A 16,704-nucleotide genomic window follows, 5' to 3' on the forward strand; every position below is an offset into this window, starting at 1 on the left:
TATCCAGAGGGAGAGTCCAAAAAGAATCCAACTACCTCAAACTTTTCCCCCTTATTTATATATTAGTAATAGAATGACATGTCCCTTAAAGAAAACTTATTAAGTAAGCAGTTTCAATGGTCAAGCAAGAGGTTTCTTCTGATTATCGATTAACCAGGTGTGGGTTTTTCCAGAGTTTGCAGCCTTGAGGCCCCAGTAGTCATTCCTGGGGCACATCCTGCTCTTCTAAAATGCATGTATCAGCCATTTCAACACAATTCTGATCAGGAAGGACGCGGGGTCAAGCTGCCCTTTCTGTGGCACCCAAAGACCCCCCTCCTCTCCTGCCTTGGTTAAGCTAAGCCTGCTGACTTGGCTGCTTTTAGCAATAAGCCATAGAGGTTTCAGGCACTTTACTGGTTTGCCAAAGTCTCCAGCGTCTCCATACAGCGTCTTAGCACCAAAAGTGGTGCTCTAGTTTATAAGCAAATTGACCAATTTCCCTTATAGTGCATGATATAGAACAGTGTTAACATGTTTTTTTCATTATGCTGTGTATAATTGATGTACCTGGCTCACTCTCATTCATGATCAAAATAGAAGAGGAACAAATATTGGGTGAATATTATTGATCTGTCATTGGCAATAAAGACCCCTTAAGCCAGTGGGAACCTTGTGTTAGGACAGCTACCACAGTGGTTTGAATTCCTAATCACAGTCCTTGAATTTTATTATCCCATCTGTTCTGCATAGAAGTGTCTGTTTTATAGGGAGATAAGGTGGGTGAGGTAATATTTTTATCAGACCAGCTTCTGTTGATAAAAGAGACAAACTTTTGAGCTATACAGAGTTTTTCAGGTCTGGGAAAGGTACTCAGAGTATCACAACTAAACATAAAGTGGAACAGGTTGTTTAGCATAAATAGTTAACAGTCACTCTAGTAGACCATTGAATATGAAGTGGCCCGTTACTCCTGCAGTAAAAGGACAAAAATTGAGGGTTAATGGGTTACAGATTGTTATAATAAGCCATAAATCCAGCATCTTTATTAAGACCATGGTTTTTAGAGTCTAGCAAAGTTAAGAATTTAAGCTCCCGGACTCACCTTTTGAAGGTGTTATGCAGGTTTCCTATGAGGACCGAGAGGTCAGATATAAAGTGATCATTTTGTGAAAAGGGTTTGCCCATCAGTGACACGGTAGCATTGTCTTTTATCATTTTTCTTTGTGAGTTCATTCGAGAGTGTAGGGATTGTCTGGTTTTACTGTGTGGTTGTTATTAGGGCATTTAATGCACTGGATGAGGTACCCCACATGTGGTGATAGGCATGTGTAGGACCCAATGATGTTGTAGGAGGTATTGATCATTGTAGCAGTGGAGATATGTCTGCAGGTTTTGCATCTGTTGTTCTGTCAGGGTCTGGTGCTGCTTTGAGTTGGTGGGTCCTGGTCTGGGGGGAGCTTGCTTCTGATGAGCTTGACAAGGGTGGGGGCAGGTTGTTTGCGGGCCATACGAGGGGGTTTGGGAAAGACTCAGTATTATTCGTATACCAGTTTGCCAAGAGGGGGTTGAACATTTTCCTTGTGATTGGTCAACATTTTTTGAAATTTTTCCTGCCAAAAACTGATTTTGTCAAAAATGAAATTTTGGTCAGAAAATGTCATTTTGACACCCCTCCCCCCCATTTTTACTTGAAATTTCAAAAATAAACACCATTTTTCTTTTTGTTGAATTGAGCCAAAATTATCATTTTCTTTTTGAAAACTGAAAAATATTCATAATTTCAGATTTTTATTATTTCCCCTGTTTCCTTGTCCTTGAATTCAGAAACAGTAGTGATGTATAGGTTTTTTATTTTATTTCAAAATTCAGTTAGCACTGTCTTAATTTTTTTTTCCCAAAAAAAAGGATTGTTCCATTTTGAATCCTGCAAAACAGAAACAACTTCAAAATTTCAAATTTTTTTATGAAATTGTTTATCCATTTTTCAACCAGCTTTACCTGTGGCCCTTGTTAGCATGGCCTTGACAAATACTAACTGGAGAGCATGGCATGAGGCATATGAATCTATGTGGTATTGATCAGATATTTGTTTTTAAATCTATATTTTCTATTCCTTCTGCCTCAAGCAGGAATGGTGGCTAAAGAGGAGATTTTCAAAGGAAAAAGTGGAAGCAAGGTGTCTAAATTCAGGGTCTTTGGGGCAAGGATCATCTTGTCATTCTGTGTTTATACTGCCCCTAGTAAAGTGTGGTCCTAATCCATGATTGCAGAGCTGGCAGGCCACACAAGTGAACACCTCCTAAGCAATGTGTGATCTCCCCTGTCAAACCAGGGCTCCGAGATGGTTGTGCGTCCTGCTGAATGCTTCCCAGCACTCCTCAGAGGGTATTCTATTCTATTCAATGCGGGTCTGTGCCTTGAAAGCACACACTGTTCTAAAAGCAATATCAGCATGATACAATTTATATTGTACCTATAATGCAATTATGCTGCAGTCAATTTATAAATCCAACTAACCCAGTGCCACTCTCAACATTGTCCCTTTGTAGCCAGAAAGGGCAATTTAAGTAAGCTTTTTGTTGTTTTTACCAGTATATTTGTTCTTATTAAAGAATAGCGTATTTAGGTTAAATTTCCTAATTACATTTTAAGGCTATGGATTTAACAAAGAATCCACCAGAGCATGACCGCTTGAGCTTTTATCTTCAGAATTTGTGTGCACTACAGGAGGTGTTTTACGGCCTGCTGCACAGGTAGTGTATAATAATAGGTTTGGTAACAGCATTTCCATCCAAATACATACTTATGCATTTTGTATTGTCAAACATTTAATTAAAGAAGCTTGTCTACCACCATTAGTTCCCCACCTGAACAATGTAAGTTAAATATGAGAAGAGTGAAAATATAATGGAGCAAACATGGCTTTTTAAATAGCATATTTTGAAGACTGCTGGTGGATTATTATTGGTGTTTTTAACCAAATGAGGGATTCAAGTTGTGTCCTGAGTTTGGTCCATAGACTAGAAGGTGCTGGGGAAAGAAGAACCTTCTTTTTGAGTGGTTCTCCCCTGGCCAGCATCCCAGCAGAAACAACATGCATTTAGAATTCCTCGGCTGAAGGATTGTATTATTCTGATCCAGGTTTCAAAGTTAGCCAAGAAGGGTAAGGAAATTGGTGAGAATATGTGGGATTGTAATATGTAATTAAATAAACAACAACAAGCAAGTAAGTTATTTCATTGAGAAAATTGCTTACCATTCAGACGTAACATTTCTTATGAAAGATGTTTTGAAAGAAGTTAGCACCCAAGCTTCATGTGTAAGCACTTAAAGATGTATTAGCATGATGGGCTGTAATTGCTCCTTTGGAGCAGCAGAATCTTGCCACTGATTCACAAATGTAGGTACCTGTAAGAGTGCTCTGACATGATGAAATGTAAAGGTTCCTGTCAAAAATCCAGATATTGTGAAGTTTCCAAGCGGGTCTTATGACCAGCAGTCATACTATCATAAAAATCACACACTCAGATTTATACAGTAAAGCTCCTACGGACTTCAGGGATCAGTAATCCAGGTGGTGGTTCTTTTATGCAGTAGACCATATGCACAAGCCTTAAAAAGGATGCCAGTATGTTTACCATTACTACTCCTCATGGTAACCTGTCTATCTTGTTCTGTGATTTTTCATAGATTCATAGATTCATAGATACTAAGGTCAGAAGGGACCATTCTGATGATCTAGTCCGACCTCCTGCACAGCGCAGGCCACAGAATCTCACCTACCCACTCCTATGAAAAACCTCACCCATGTCTGAACTATTGAAGTCCTTAAATCATGGTTCAAAGACTTCAAGGAGCAGAGAAGCCTCCCTCAAGTCAACCATGCCCCATGCTACAGAGGAAAGCGAAAAACCTCCAGGGCCTCTCCAATCTGCCCTGGAGGAAAATTCCTTTCCGACCCCAAATATGGCAATCAGCTAAACCCTGAGCATATGGGCAAGATTCACCAGCCAGATACCCAGGAAAGAATTTTCTATAGTAACTCAGATCACATCCGTCTAATATCCCATCCCAGGGGATTTGGCCTATTTACCCTGAATATTTAAAGATCAATTACTTACCAAAATCCCATTATCCCATCATACCATCTCCTCCATAAACTTATTGAGTAGAATCTTAAAGCCAGATAGATCTTTTGCCCCCACTGCTTCCCTTGGAAGGCTATTCCAAAACTTCACTCCTCTGATGGTTAAAAACCTTCGTCTGATTTCAAGTCTAAACTTCCTGGTGGCCAGTTTATACCCATTTGTTCTTGTGTCCACATTGGTGCTGAGCTTAAATAATTCCTCTCCCTCTCCTGTATTTATCCCTCTGATATATTTATAGAGAGCAATCATATCTCCCCTCAATCTTCTTTTAGTTAGGCTAAACAAGCCAAGCTCCTTAAGTCTCCTTTCATAAGACAAGTTTTCCATTCCTCGGATCATCCTAGTAGCCCTTCTCTGTACCTGCTCCAGTTTGAATTCATCCTTTTTAAACATGGGAGACCAGAACTGCACACAGTATTCTAGGTGAGGTCTCACCAGTGCCTTGTATAACGGTACTAAAACCTCCTTATCCCTACTGGAAATGCCTCTCCTGATGCATCCCAAAACCGCATTAGCTTTTTTCACAGCCATATCACATTGGCAGCTCATAGTCATCCTATGATCAACCAATACTCCAAGGTCCTTCTCCTCTTCCGTTACTTCTAATTGATGCGTCCCCAACTTATAGCTAAAATTCTTGTTATTAATCCCTAAATGCATAACCTTACACTTCTCACTTTAAATTTCATCCTATTACTATTACTCCAGTTTACAAGGTAATCCAGATCCTCCTGTATAATATCCCGATCCATCTCCGAATTGGCAATACCTCCCAGCTTTGTATCATCTGCAAACTTTATTAGCACACTCCCACTTTTTGTGCCAAGGTCAGTAATAAAAGATTAAATAAGATTGGTCCCAAAACCGATCCCTGAGGAACTCCACTGGTAACCTCCCTCCAACCTGACAGTTCGCCTTTCAGTAGGACCCGTTGCAGTCTCCCCTTTAACCAATTCCTTATCCACCTTTTGATGTTCATATTGATCCCCATCTTCTCCAATTTAACTAATAATTCCCCATGTGGCACGGTATCAAATGCCTTACTGAAATCTAGGTAAATTAGATCCACTGCATTTCCTTTATCTAAAAAATCTGTTACTTTTTCAAAAAAGGAGATTAGGTTGGTTTGGTACGATCTACCTTTTGTAAAACCATGTTGTATTTTGTCCCATTTACCATTGACTTCAATGTCCTTAACTAATTTCTCCTTCAAAATTTTTTCCAGGACCTTGCATACTACAGATGTCAAACTAACTGGCCTGTAGTTACCCGGATCGCTTTTTTTTCCTTTCTTAAAAATAGGAACTATATTAGCAATTCTCCAATCATTCGGTACTGAGTTTACAGATTCATTAAAAATTCTTGCTAATGGGCTTGCAATTTCAGGTGCCAATTCCTTTAATATTCTTGGATGAAGATTATCTGGGCCCCCCGATTTAGTCCCATTAAGCTGTTTCAGTTTCGCTTCTACCTCTGATATGGTAATATCTACCTCTATATCCTCCTTCCCATTTGTCATGCTACCATTATCCCCAAGATCCTCTTTAGCCTTATTAAAGACTGAGGCAAAGTATTTGTTTAGATATTGGGCCATGCATAGATTATCTTTAACCTCCACTCCATCCTCAGTGTTAAGCGGCCCCACTTCTTCCTTTTTAGTTTTCTTCTTATTTATATGACTATAGAACCTTTTACTATTGGTTTTAATTCCCTTTGCAAGGTCCAACTCTACTCGACTTTTAGCCTGTCTCACTTGATCCCTACATGTTCTGACCTCAATTAGGTAGCTTTCCTTGCTGATCCCTCCCATCTTCCACTCCCTGTATGCTTTCTGCTTCTTCTTAATCACCTCTCTAAGATGCTTGCTCATCCAGCTTGGTCTACAACTCCTTCCTATGAATTTTTTCCCTTTCTTGGGATACAGGCTTCCGATAGCTTCTGCAGTTTTGATTTAAAGTAATCCCAGGCCTCCTCTACCTTTAGATCCATAAGTTCTTCAGTCCAATCCACTTCCCTAACTAATTTCCTTAATTTTTGAAAGTCAGCCCTTTTGAAATCAAAAACCCTAGTTGCAGATTTATTTTTGTTAATCCTTCCATTTAGTTTGAACTGAATTAGCTCATGATCACTTGAGCCAAGATTGTCCCCTACAACCATTTCTTCTATGAGGTCCTCACTACTCACCAAAATTAAATCTAAAATGGCATCCCCTCTAGTCGGTTCAGCAACTACTTGATGAAGGAATCCATCAGCTATCGCATCTAGGAAAATCTGAGCCCTATTATTATTACTAGCACTGGTCCTCCAGTCTATATCTGGGAAGTTAAAGTCTCCCATGATCATGCAGTTTCCATTAGTATTTACTTTATTAAAGACATTAAAAAGGGCTCTATCCATATCCAAATTAGATCCCGGAGGTCTATAGCACACCCCAAGCACTATCGTAGGAGAGGCTTTACTAGTTTTCTTCCCCAATGTAATTTTTGCCCAGACAGACTCTGTCTTATCCATTGCATCGCTTCTTATTTCTTTACATTCTACCTCATCATTGATATACAATGCTACTCCACCCCCTTTACCTTTGTTTCTGTCTTTCCTAAACAGCACATACCCTTCAATACCTGTAGTCCAGTCATGACTACTATTCCACCATGTTTCTGTTATCCCTATAATATCTGGTTTCACTTCCTGCACCAGTAGCTCTAGTTCCTCCATTTTGTTACCTAGACTCCTCGCATTGGTGTACTAACATCTTAATTTTTGCTGTTTGGCCTCGCTCACATTTTGTACCCTATTAGGCACAGTCATTCTACATCCAGTATAACCTATTAGACTAGTATCCACACCGCCCTCACTCCTTATATACATTCTCCTACCCACGGCTGTATCCATTCTTACTTCATCTTCTTCCCTCTCAATGCTAAAATCTGGCGTGGAGATTTTCTGGACATCTCCCATCCATCTCCCCCCAATTCCTAGTTTAAAGCTCTCTTTATCAGTTGTGCCAGCCTCGATCCTAGAAGTCTATTTCCTTCCCTACTGAGATGAAGTCCATCCCGAGAGAACTGACCTCTGTCCGTGAATGCCTCCCAGTGGTCATACATCCCAAAGCCCTCCTTATAGCACCACTGCCTAAGCCATCTGTTGACAGTCATAATCTTGTCAGACCTTTGTTGCCCTTCTCTAGGAACTTGGGCCAAGTAGAAAAAATGCCTACGCATTTTTCATTAATCATTAATGTTGTGTGCTAAAGCAATTGATTTGAGTATCATCTATAAAGTGAAATTTTCTGATTGTTTGTCATCCCTTGCATGTCATCCAAATGCTTTCTCATGTGGCTTATGTTACGTGATTGAAATGGAGCACACTGTGCAGTTAAAGACATAATGCAATCTTCCAGTTTTGTGTATGTGTATATGTAATGGTGTCCCCTCTAGTGGTTGGCCTACAAGGTGGATAATTGCCTACCACTACTGCCACCCAGAAGAGATCTCCATTAGCTCCAGCGGAAGAGGCCTGGTTGTATGAAGCTTAAGGACACCTAGATTTTAGTTTCAGCTCTCCAAATGTCTCATGGGTATGTGATTTAACCAGTAACTAAATCTGTTGTGTTGTCTGAAGTCCATGGATTTGGTACAAACAGTACACTGAGCAGTCAATATGTCTATAAATACAGCAAAATCTGCCTTTGCCACACTGATCAGTGAGCACATCATAAAAGCATGAGGTCCATAAAGTGTGAAGGAGTGCTGTTGAAAGAAATTTGGGTTATTGGGTTTAGCCAGTGCAGGTCAGCAGTGCACGTCCAGTTGCTGACAGCAGTGCTATACGTGAATGCACAAAGGGCAATATTAATACAATTTTTGTCTACATTTCTGCTAACATATGGCCACTTAACTGTTGACATTGTATTGTTGTTTTGGACAAATTTTATTTGAATTGCTAATAAATTATGAAAAAAGACTCAATTTGGAATTATTGCACACAAAGACATGTACTTAGCAAAACAGCCTAAGCAATAGCAGACTATATATTATCCTCAAATGATTCTGTCATCAGATTACACAGCATAATATATAATTAGATCATTCTGACAATACTGCAGCTCTCACTACGTATGCTCGTTTAAAAAAAAGGGACAAATGCAGTCATGGAAAAGTGAAGCAGAGAAAACAAGTTCTATCAGAGTCCAGCAGTTGGCATTCACACACTTTTTCTCACTACAGAGCAACATCACTGAGTACTGAAAGAGGTAGACAACAGGGTATGAAACATCATAGTGGTCACATGTAGATTTATATCCAAGCGTTATCAAACTTAACAGCAAGCTACCAGCCTCTGAGTTCAGTCCATAGGAGAGGATGTAAAAACATCCCGCTGTATGGATGTAGGAATAAAAGATTGAGCTGTTCTGGAGTCATAAAGAAAAAAATATATTTATAGTCCCTTTTTTATTTCTTAAGGGTTTTATGGCTTTTATGTATCCTAATGGGAAGGCACATCAGGCTGTGGTTTTGAAAGGCAATATGAAAGCCCTTTTGGATTACTGATTTTCCCCAGAACTGCTTACTAGTAGTATCCTGTCGACTAATGTGATAAAGTTACAATACAGGTCTTATCAGTGGCTTCCATATTTCATCACCAATATTTCTAATGAAATGGAGAATTCAGTTATTGTTAGTACTGTGTCATCTCTACTGGTACAGCACACACTCTGCATCATGCTAAACTGAGGGACCAAGAATCGGGTGTGCTATTGAACTGTATGGCACAGACAAGGTATGGACTTAAAGGACTGCAACAGAGAATTAAACTACAGCGGCTTTACATCTGGGCATGTAATGCAATACAACCGGTCTATTCACTCATATTTTTTTTAACACATTCACTTTATTCACCAAAGGTTGCTGGAAAATTGGAAAACTAAAAGGAGTGAGAGAGAGGGAGAGAGAAACTGTTCATTTCCATTTATTCATTGAAATTTTCCAACCATCCCTGTTTTCCACACACTTTCTGACAATCATATTTTACTGGTGCAAATGTCAAAACTTCATGTAAGATTAATTATAAAAAAGCCAAATTCTCATGTAAAACTATTGTTCTTGTTGTTGTTATCATTTAAATCAGGTGTGGGCAACCTGTGGGCTGCATGTGGCTCATCCGGATAATCTGATTTTGGGCTGCAAGACATTTTGCTAACTTTGACTGTCCGCAGGCATGGCTCCCCGCAGCTCCCAGTGGCCACAGTTCGCCGTTCCTGGCCAATGGGAGCTGCAGGAAGCGGCGGGCCGCAGGGACGTGCTGGCCGTTGCTTTCCGCAGCTCCCAATGCCTGGGAAAGGCAAACCATGGCCACTGGGAGCTGCGGGGGGCCATGCCTGCAGATGGTCAATGTCAGCAAAATGTCTCGTGGCCCACAATCTGATTACCCTGATGGGCTGCATGTAGCCCATGAGCTGCAGGTTGCCCACCACTGACTTAGATTGTGGTATCTCTTAGTGCAAGGCAATGTACAAATACAGAAGAAATTACAGTCTCTGCCCTAAAAAGCTTACAATCTAAGACAGTATTCTGGTGGAAGTGCTTTTGCCTTCATCCAATTAGATAGCAGAAAAAGTGCAATGTAACTTATATAATTGGTCACCATTAGCCAACACAGATCAAATGGCAAATATTTGCTGATCAAACCATACAGTTTAAAAAGAAACAAAAGTTACAAAATAATTTGTCAAATGCTTTTGGATAGCAAAGAAATTCATTTAACTTGCTATCTATTCACAATTATTCCATGGGCAAAAATACAGTGTAAATGCATCATATAAATTATTTCTTGTACTGTATTTGCTCATTCCTGAGCCTTCTAGAAAATCTAAAATTAGCTGCAGGACACTGAGGGCTACTACACTGCTGATAGACGATCACCTACTATCAACAGTAAACAGCACAGACTAATGCTAACGGTGGCACAGTGGGAAGCAGAGAATATGATGGCATGCAGTTTAGGATTTTAAAACTCTAGGTTATGCGACCCAAAGGTAAAGCACATGAAATGCAATGTACATTAGTTATCATTTCAGCCCAAACATTTAATCTTGTATTCACTGTCTTGACCTATTTGCATTTTTTCCAGACGTGAGGAACAAATATCTCTCTGCTATAATTACCACACTTGTCTCTTTTACATGTCTACAGGCATTTCTGGTCTCTTGTTTCAGGGTACTTCATCTAATAGTATGAAATGTATATTGGTGTGATTCAAGGATCATATAATATCCATGTTTAGAGAATGATTCATTCAAGGACAAAACAAACTTTTCATACTGAATTCTTCAAGCACAGAAAATATGGAGTTGCATTCCCCACTGATCCTTTTATTTGAACAGCTCGTGAACAGTGCAGAGAAGAATTTCTGAAGCTGCCTTTATGTAATGTAGGTCCAGCAAGGATGAGGACAGACAGTTGTTTCAGAATTTCACCTAACTATGGGTGAAGCTTCCAAGTTGTTTGGATAAGCACACCCCAAAAGGTGAACACTTAGCTGAACTTCTAAGATGAAATCCTGGGCCCATTAAAGTCAATGAGAATTTTGCCATTGATTTCAGTGAGCCAGATTTCACCCCTAAAGGCAGAAAATGTAGTGTGGAAATCTAATGTGTGAATAGACTTTCTTGTGACATTTCTTGCTACCAGTTAGGGTGGAAATATTGCAAAAATGGCTTTTTACCCATGGTTGGCACTTTTAGAACCAGTAATCACATGTCTGGAAAATAATGAAAATTTAACCCAACTGTGTTTAATCTTATTTTTTATAAAGTGCCAGATTTTAAAGGTGTTTAAAACTCCCATAGGCACTTGGGTGCCTCTGAAAATCCCATGAAGGACTTATCTGCACCTTTAACTTTAAAAATCTGACCCAAAATGCTTTGCTCAGGCCTGAGATCAGTGTGAGTGCATCTTTTCCATTATTTACTCTCAGTGTGATTCATTATTGACTAGCTGATTGCTTACATAAGCCACATGGGTGTGTTCTGTTACCTAACTGGATGAATGCATATGCACTTCTGCCCCTATACTTTCAGGGGCAAATTCAGTTTGTACAAACAATGAAAGGCTATTGTTAAAATTCATTTATAGATTTTATCCTTGCCACACCTTTTCAAGGTAGGGATTAATCTCCCCATTTTACAGATGGGAAACTGAGACTCAGGGTAGATGAAATGGCTTGTGTCATACAGGAAATCTGTGGTAAAACCAGGAATTGAACCCAAGTCTTTGAAGTCCCCCTTCAGTGACTTAAGCACTAGACTGTCATTCCTCCCCATTAGAGAATGCCACAGGTACATTCCAGCCCATCATATTGTGGGCTCATGTCCAGACTTTTAAAGGTATTTAAGCATTGAGTTGCTCAGCATTGCAACACCCAAGTGATTTAGGGGCCGAACATTCATTTTCAGAGGGGATTTAGGCACCTAGGAGCCCAAATCTCATTGACAGTTGGGATTTAAGCTCCTAAGAGCCTAAATCACTTTTGAAAATGAGATTTAGGCTTCTAAATCAGTTATGCATTGCAATGCTGAACACAGCAACACCTAAATCCCTTTAAAAATCTGGGCTTCAGGGCCTAAATTTCCCCACTCTCGGGAATATGCTGTCATAGCAGAGCTGAATTGCACAGCCAGACTGATATTTTGCTACTCAAGACTGCAATTCTTGTTCCAGTGTCCTCACAGCAGTTGCATGTTGTTGGTTATACAATCTTTGTGCAATACAATCTGAGTAACCTCTGTTGTAACTTCAGATTCCTGTAACAGAAAAATGCATATCCCAGCATGCTCATTTAGATTGCTAACTTCAAATGTACCATAGCAAAAGAGCTGCAACATCAAATTGGCACGTATATGTTAGTTCAGTGCTAATTTGGCACGGCCTTCTTGTGTCTCTGGTGGGGCTCAGTATGCTTCATTTTGCCTTCCTTCTCATTCTGTTCAATCATAAAAGCCAAGACCCATCTACTCACATGGGATGGGTCTGGCAGCTATCAAGCTCTGAAATGGTTTGCCAGCAGCAGTATCTGGATCTGTGCCTAGATGCCTGGCTGCTCTTCTGTAACCCCTTGGCTACTTCACTGCTAGTTATGAAATTCTTTATGTGGCAAGTGCAGGGTCGTGACACTGATTAGATTTTCATGCCCATATTGTCTCCACTGTTTTGTAAAATGATCTTCCCTCCTAATCAGCTGCCAGCCACAGATATTATTTGTGTGTGCTAAACATCCTTGGGAGCTGTTCTTTGGAAGACTTTGAATACTTTCCAGAAAATATGTATATAAATACACATACATACACACACACTACTTTAAAGATGAAGCCATTTCAAATATTTTAATTTTTTTTTTTTTTTTAGCCATGTAAGCCAATTGCACCTTGTGACAAAGTGGGACTCACCACTGCAGCGCCCCCTGCTAGATGTCCCGGGGATCAGCTCTGCTAGCCAGTGTGCCCTCTTCTGGTGGTGTCTTGCCACCGTCATGTCTGTTTCTGGGACCCATGTCACTCCTAGGAGAGTGGCATCCTCTTCATGACACAGCCCTCTGTCTGTGCCACACTCTGTACTCCCCCCTTCTGGGGGAATATTACAGTCACTTAGTCCAGCCACTTCTTCAGTGACGAGTGGGGACAGGGAGGGAACAAGGGACCCTGTAGATGGCTGCAGCTTGCGGGGCCCCCTCTGATTGTGGGATGGGAATCTGGGAGGCAGTGACCATGAGTTGGTTGAGTTCAGGATCCTGACGCAGGGAAGAAAGGTAAGCAGCAGGATACGGACCCTGGACTTCAGGAAAGCAGACTTTGACTCCCTCAGGGAACAGATGGCCAGGATCCCCTGGGGGACTAACATGAAAGGGAAGGGAGTCCAGGAGAGCTGGCTGTATTTCAAGGAATCCCTGTTGAGGTTACAGGGACAAACCATCCCGATGAGTCGAAAGAATAGTAAATATGGCAGGCGACCAGCTTGGCTTAATGGTGAAATCCTAGCGGATCTTAAACATAAAAAAGAAGCTTACAAGAAGTGGAAGGTTGGACATATGACCAGGGAAGAGTATAAAAATATTGCTCGGGCATGTAGGAAAGATATCAGGAGGGCCAAATCGCACCTGGAGCTGCAGCTAGCAAGAGATGTCAAGAGTAACAAGAAGGGTTTCTTCAGGTATGTTGGCAACAAGAAGAAAGCCAAGGAAAGTGTGGGCCCCTTACTGAATGAGGGAGGCAAGCTAGTGACAGAGGATGTGGAAAAAGCTAATGTACTCAATGCTTTTTTTGCCTCTGTTTTCACTAACAAGGTCAGCTCCCAGACTGCTGTGCTGGGCAACACAAAATGGGGAAGAGATGGCCAGCCCTCTGTAGAGATAGAGGTGGTTAGGGACTATTTAGAAAAGCTGGACGTGCACAAGTCCATGGGGCCGGACGAATTGCATCCGAGAGTGCTGAAGGAATTGGCGGCTGTGATTGCAGAGCCCTTGGCCATTATCTTTGAAAACTCGTGGCGAACGGGGGAAGTCCCGGATGACTGGAAAAAGGCTAATGTAGTGCCCATCTTTAAAAAAGGGAAGAAGGAGGATCCTGGGAACTACAGGCCGGTCAGCCTCACCTCAGTCCCTGGAAAAATCATGGAGCAGGTCCTCAAAGAATCAATCCTGAAGCACTTAGAGGAGAGGAAAGTGATCAGGAACAGTCAGCATGGATTCACCAAGGGAAGGTCATGCCTGACTAATCTAATCGCCTTTTATGATGAGATTACTGGTTCTGTGGATGAAGGGAAGCAGTGGATGTATTGTTTCTTGACTTTAGCAAAGCTTTTGACACGGTCTCCCACAGCATTCTTGTCAGCAAGTTAAGGAAGTATGGGCTGGATGAATGCACTATAAGGTGGGTAGAAAGCTGGCTAGATTGTCGGGCTCAACGGGTAGTGATCAATGGCTCCATGTCTAGTTGGCAGCCGGTGTCAAGTGGAGTGCCCCAGGGGTCGGTCCTGGGGCCCGTTTTGTTCAATATCTTCATAAATGATCTGGAGGATGGTGTGGATTGCACTCTCAGCAAATTTGCGGATGATACTAAACTGGGAGGAGTGGTAGATACGCTGGAGGGGAGGGATAGGATACAGAAGGACCTAGACAAATTGGAGGATTGGGCCAAAAGAAATCTAATGAGGTTCAATAAGGATAAATGCAGGGTCCTGCACTTAGGATGGAAGAATCCAATGCACCGCTACAGACTAGGGACCGAATGGCTCGGCAGCAGTTCTGCGGAAAAGGACCTAGGGGTGACAGTGGACGAGAAGCTGGATATGAGTCAACAGTGTGCCCTTGTTGCCAAGAAGGCCAATGGCATTTTGGGTTGTATAAGTAGGGGCATAGCGAGCAGATCGAGGGACGTGATCGTTCCCCTCTATTCGACACTGGTGAGGCCTCATCTGGAGTACTGTGTCCAGTTTTGGGCCCCACACTACAGGAAGGATGTGGATAAATTGGAAAGAGTACAACGAAGGGCAACGAAAATGATTAGGGGTCTAGAGCACATGACTTATGAGGAGAGGCTGAGGGAGCTGGGATTGTTTAGTCTGCAGAAGAGAAGAATGAGGGGGGATTTGATAGCTGCTTTCAACTACCTGAAAGGGGGTTTCAAAGAGGATGGCTCTAGACTGTTCTCAATGGTAGCAGATGACAGAACGAGGAGTAATGGTCTCAAGTTGCAATGGGGGAGGTTTAGATTGGATATTAGGAAAAACTTTTTCACTAAGAGGGTGGTGAAACACTGGAATGCGTTACCTAGGGAGGTGGTAGAATCTCCTTCCTTAGAGGTTTTTAAGGTCAGGCTTGACAAAGCCCTAGCTGGGATGATTTAACTGGGACTTGGTCCTGCTTTGAGCAGGGGGTTGGACTAGATGACCTTCTGGGGTCCCTTCCAACCCTGATATTCTATGATTCTATGATTCTATGATTCCTTGGTAGATTTCCCTGGGCCACTTCCCTGCGGCTGTAGCACCATCTTTGCCCTTGCCTCAGGGCCTCAGCCTGCAGACGCCTTCAGCCTGCCATGAGCTGCCTTTAGCTCTTGGGTCTCTGCCTGCAGCACTGCTCTGTCCAGGGTGTTTGCTGCCTTCAGCCTGCCAGGCAGCCAGTCCTCCTCCCCCTCTCAAGCTCCAGGGAGTGCCTGAAGCTGCTCTGCAGCCCTTCTTATATGGGCCAGCCTGGCCCTGATTGGCTACTCCTTGCAGGTCCCATCTGATTGGCTGCCTCCTGCGCAGCCTCCCAAGGGCTCTATTAACCCCTTAGAGCCCAGCGTGGGCCAGGCACCCCAGCACACACACATATTAAGTCAGATTTTCTCTCCCATGCTTTAACTCTGCTACACCTCTCCAGAGATGCCATAAACCATGAAGCTCTTCTCAGCTGAGGATTTCCCAGCTAAGGGAGGTGGTGTAGCTGGCTCCTCTCCCACTTCCCTGCAGCTCTTGGCATAGAGGGGCATGTCACTAGGAGAAGCCAAATGGGTTATACTCTGGTGATCCCCATTGACAAACATGCTGGGGCGGGGGCACAGTCTGCTGGCACAGATTAGAACAAACTGAGGCTGCTCTAAGTTTCACAAGTGCTGATGCAGAACAAGAACAAGCTGCAATCAGGTCTTTGACACAGTACGGAATATGGGCCTACATTTATATGTAGGTGAGTAAATCTGTCGACATGCACATGCCTCGACTTACAAAATTCTGTGCTTAAAGTTAGACTGCTAAGCCCATACTTTGGCACCTGGATATATGGCACAATTTTCAAAACTGCTGAATGCCCAGTGCGTCCCCTTGAAGTCAGCAGAAGGGGAGAAAATCAGTCTTTGTATTCTGTATTTTTATATAATGCTTTTCTTAATGAGAGTCTATTTTAAGCCTTTTGGTAGTAGAACCCTCATTTTGAAAAAGGAACAAAGAACAATCATCTGAACAATACCACAGCATACTCTTACAATATGTAAAACATCTGGTGGAAAAGACAAAGTACTGTTTTTACAATATCCTAAGCCAAATCACGGACTATACAATTCTTTTTATTATTATTATTATTTGTACATTCAACAGTGCTTTATAGAGCAATCAGGGAAGATAATATAATCCATTTTAAATTCTTATTACTTTAAAAGTGTTGAATCTCCTAAAATTGTTTCAGGGTTAATTGAGAATTTGCTGCCTTACAATAGACTGGGAATTGCTGAGACTGCCCTGGTTCCATATTTTGTTTGTTCATACCTTTGTTGCAATGTTATAAAAACAACAATAAAAGAAAAAACAAATGAGTACAATGAAATAATTATCAGCCTTGTTATTATTCTAGCAACTAATTTTTATGGGAGGTAAAGCTCAACTATTGATTAATGTTTGAATGGTTATTAAAGTGGAAGTGCATACACATTTGATAGACTGTACCACTCACTATTCGTTAGTGTTTGCTTCCATTTCTTTGTTTACATTTTCTCTATTGGACTCCAAGAGAAGCCAAGGATGAATATGTATAGATTTCAATGGGA

General features: G+C 41.6%; 1 protein-coding gene across 2 annotated transcripts in view; it reads left to right on the forward strand.

Moving 5' to 3' along the window:
- CDH13 (cadherin 13) overlaps nt 1-16,704 on the forward strand; it is a 781,695-nt gene that overhangs the window by 711,792 nt on the left and 53,199 nt on the right. The window lies entirely within an intron of this gene.

The sequence above is a fragment of the Dermochelys coriacea genome, chromosome 12 (assembly GCF_009764565.3).
Source record: "Dermochelys coriacea isolate rDerCor1 chromosome 12, rDerCor1.pri.v4, whole genome shotgun sequence".
Lineage (NCBI taxonomy): Eukaryota > Metazoa > Chordata > Testudines > Dermochelyidae > Dermochelys > Dermochelys coriacea.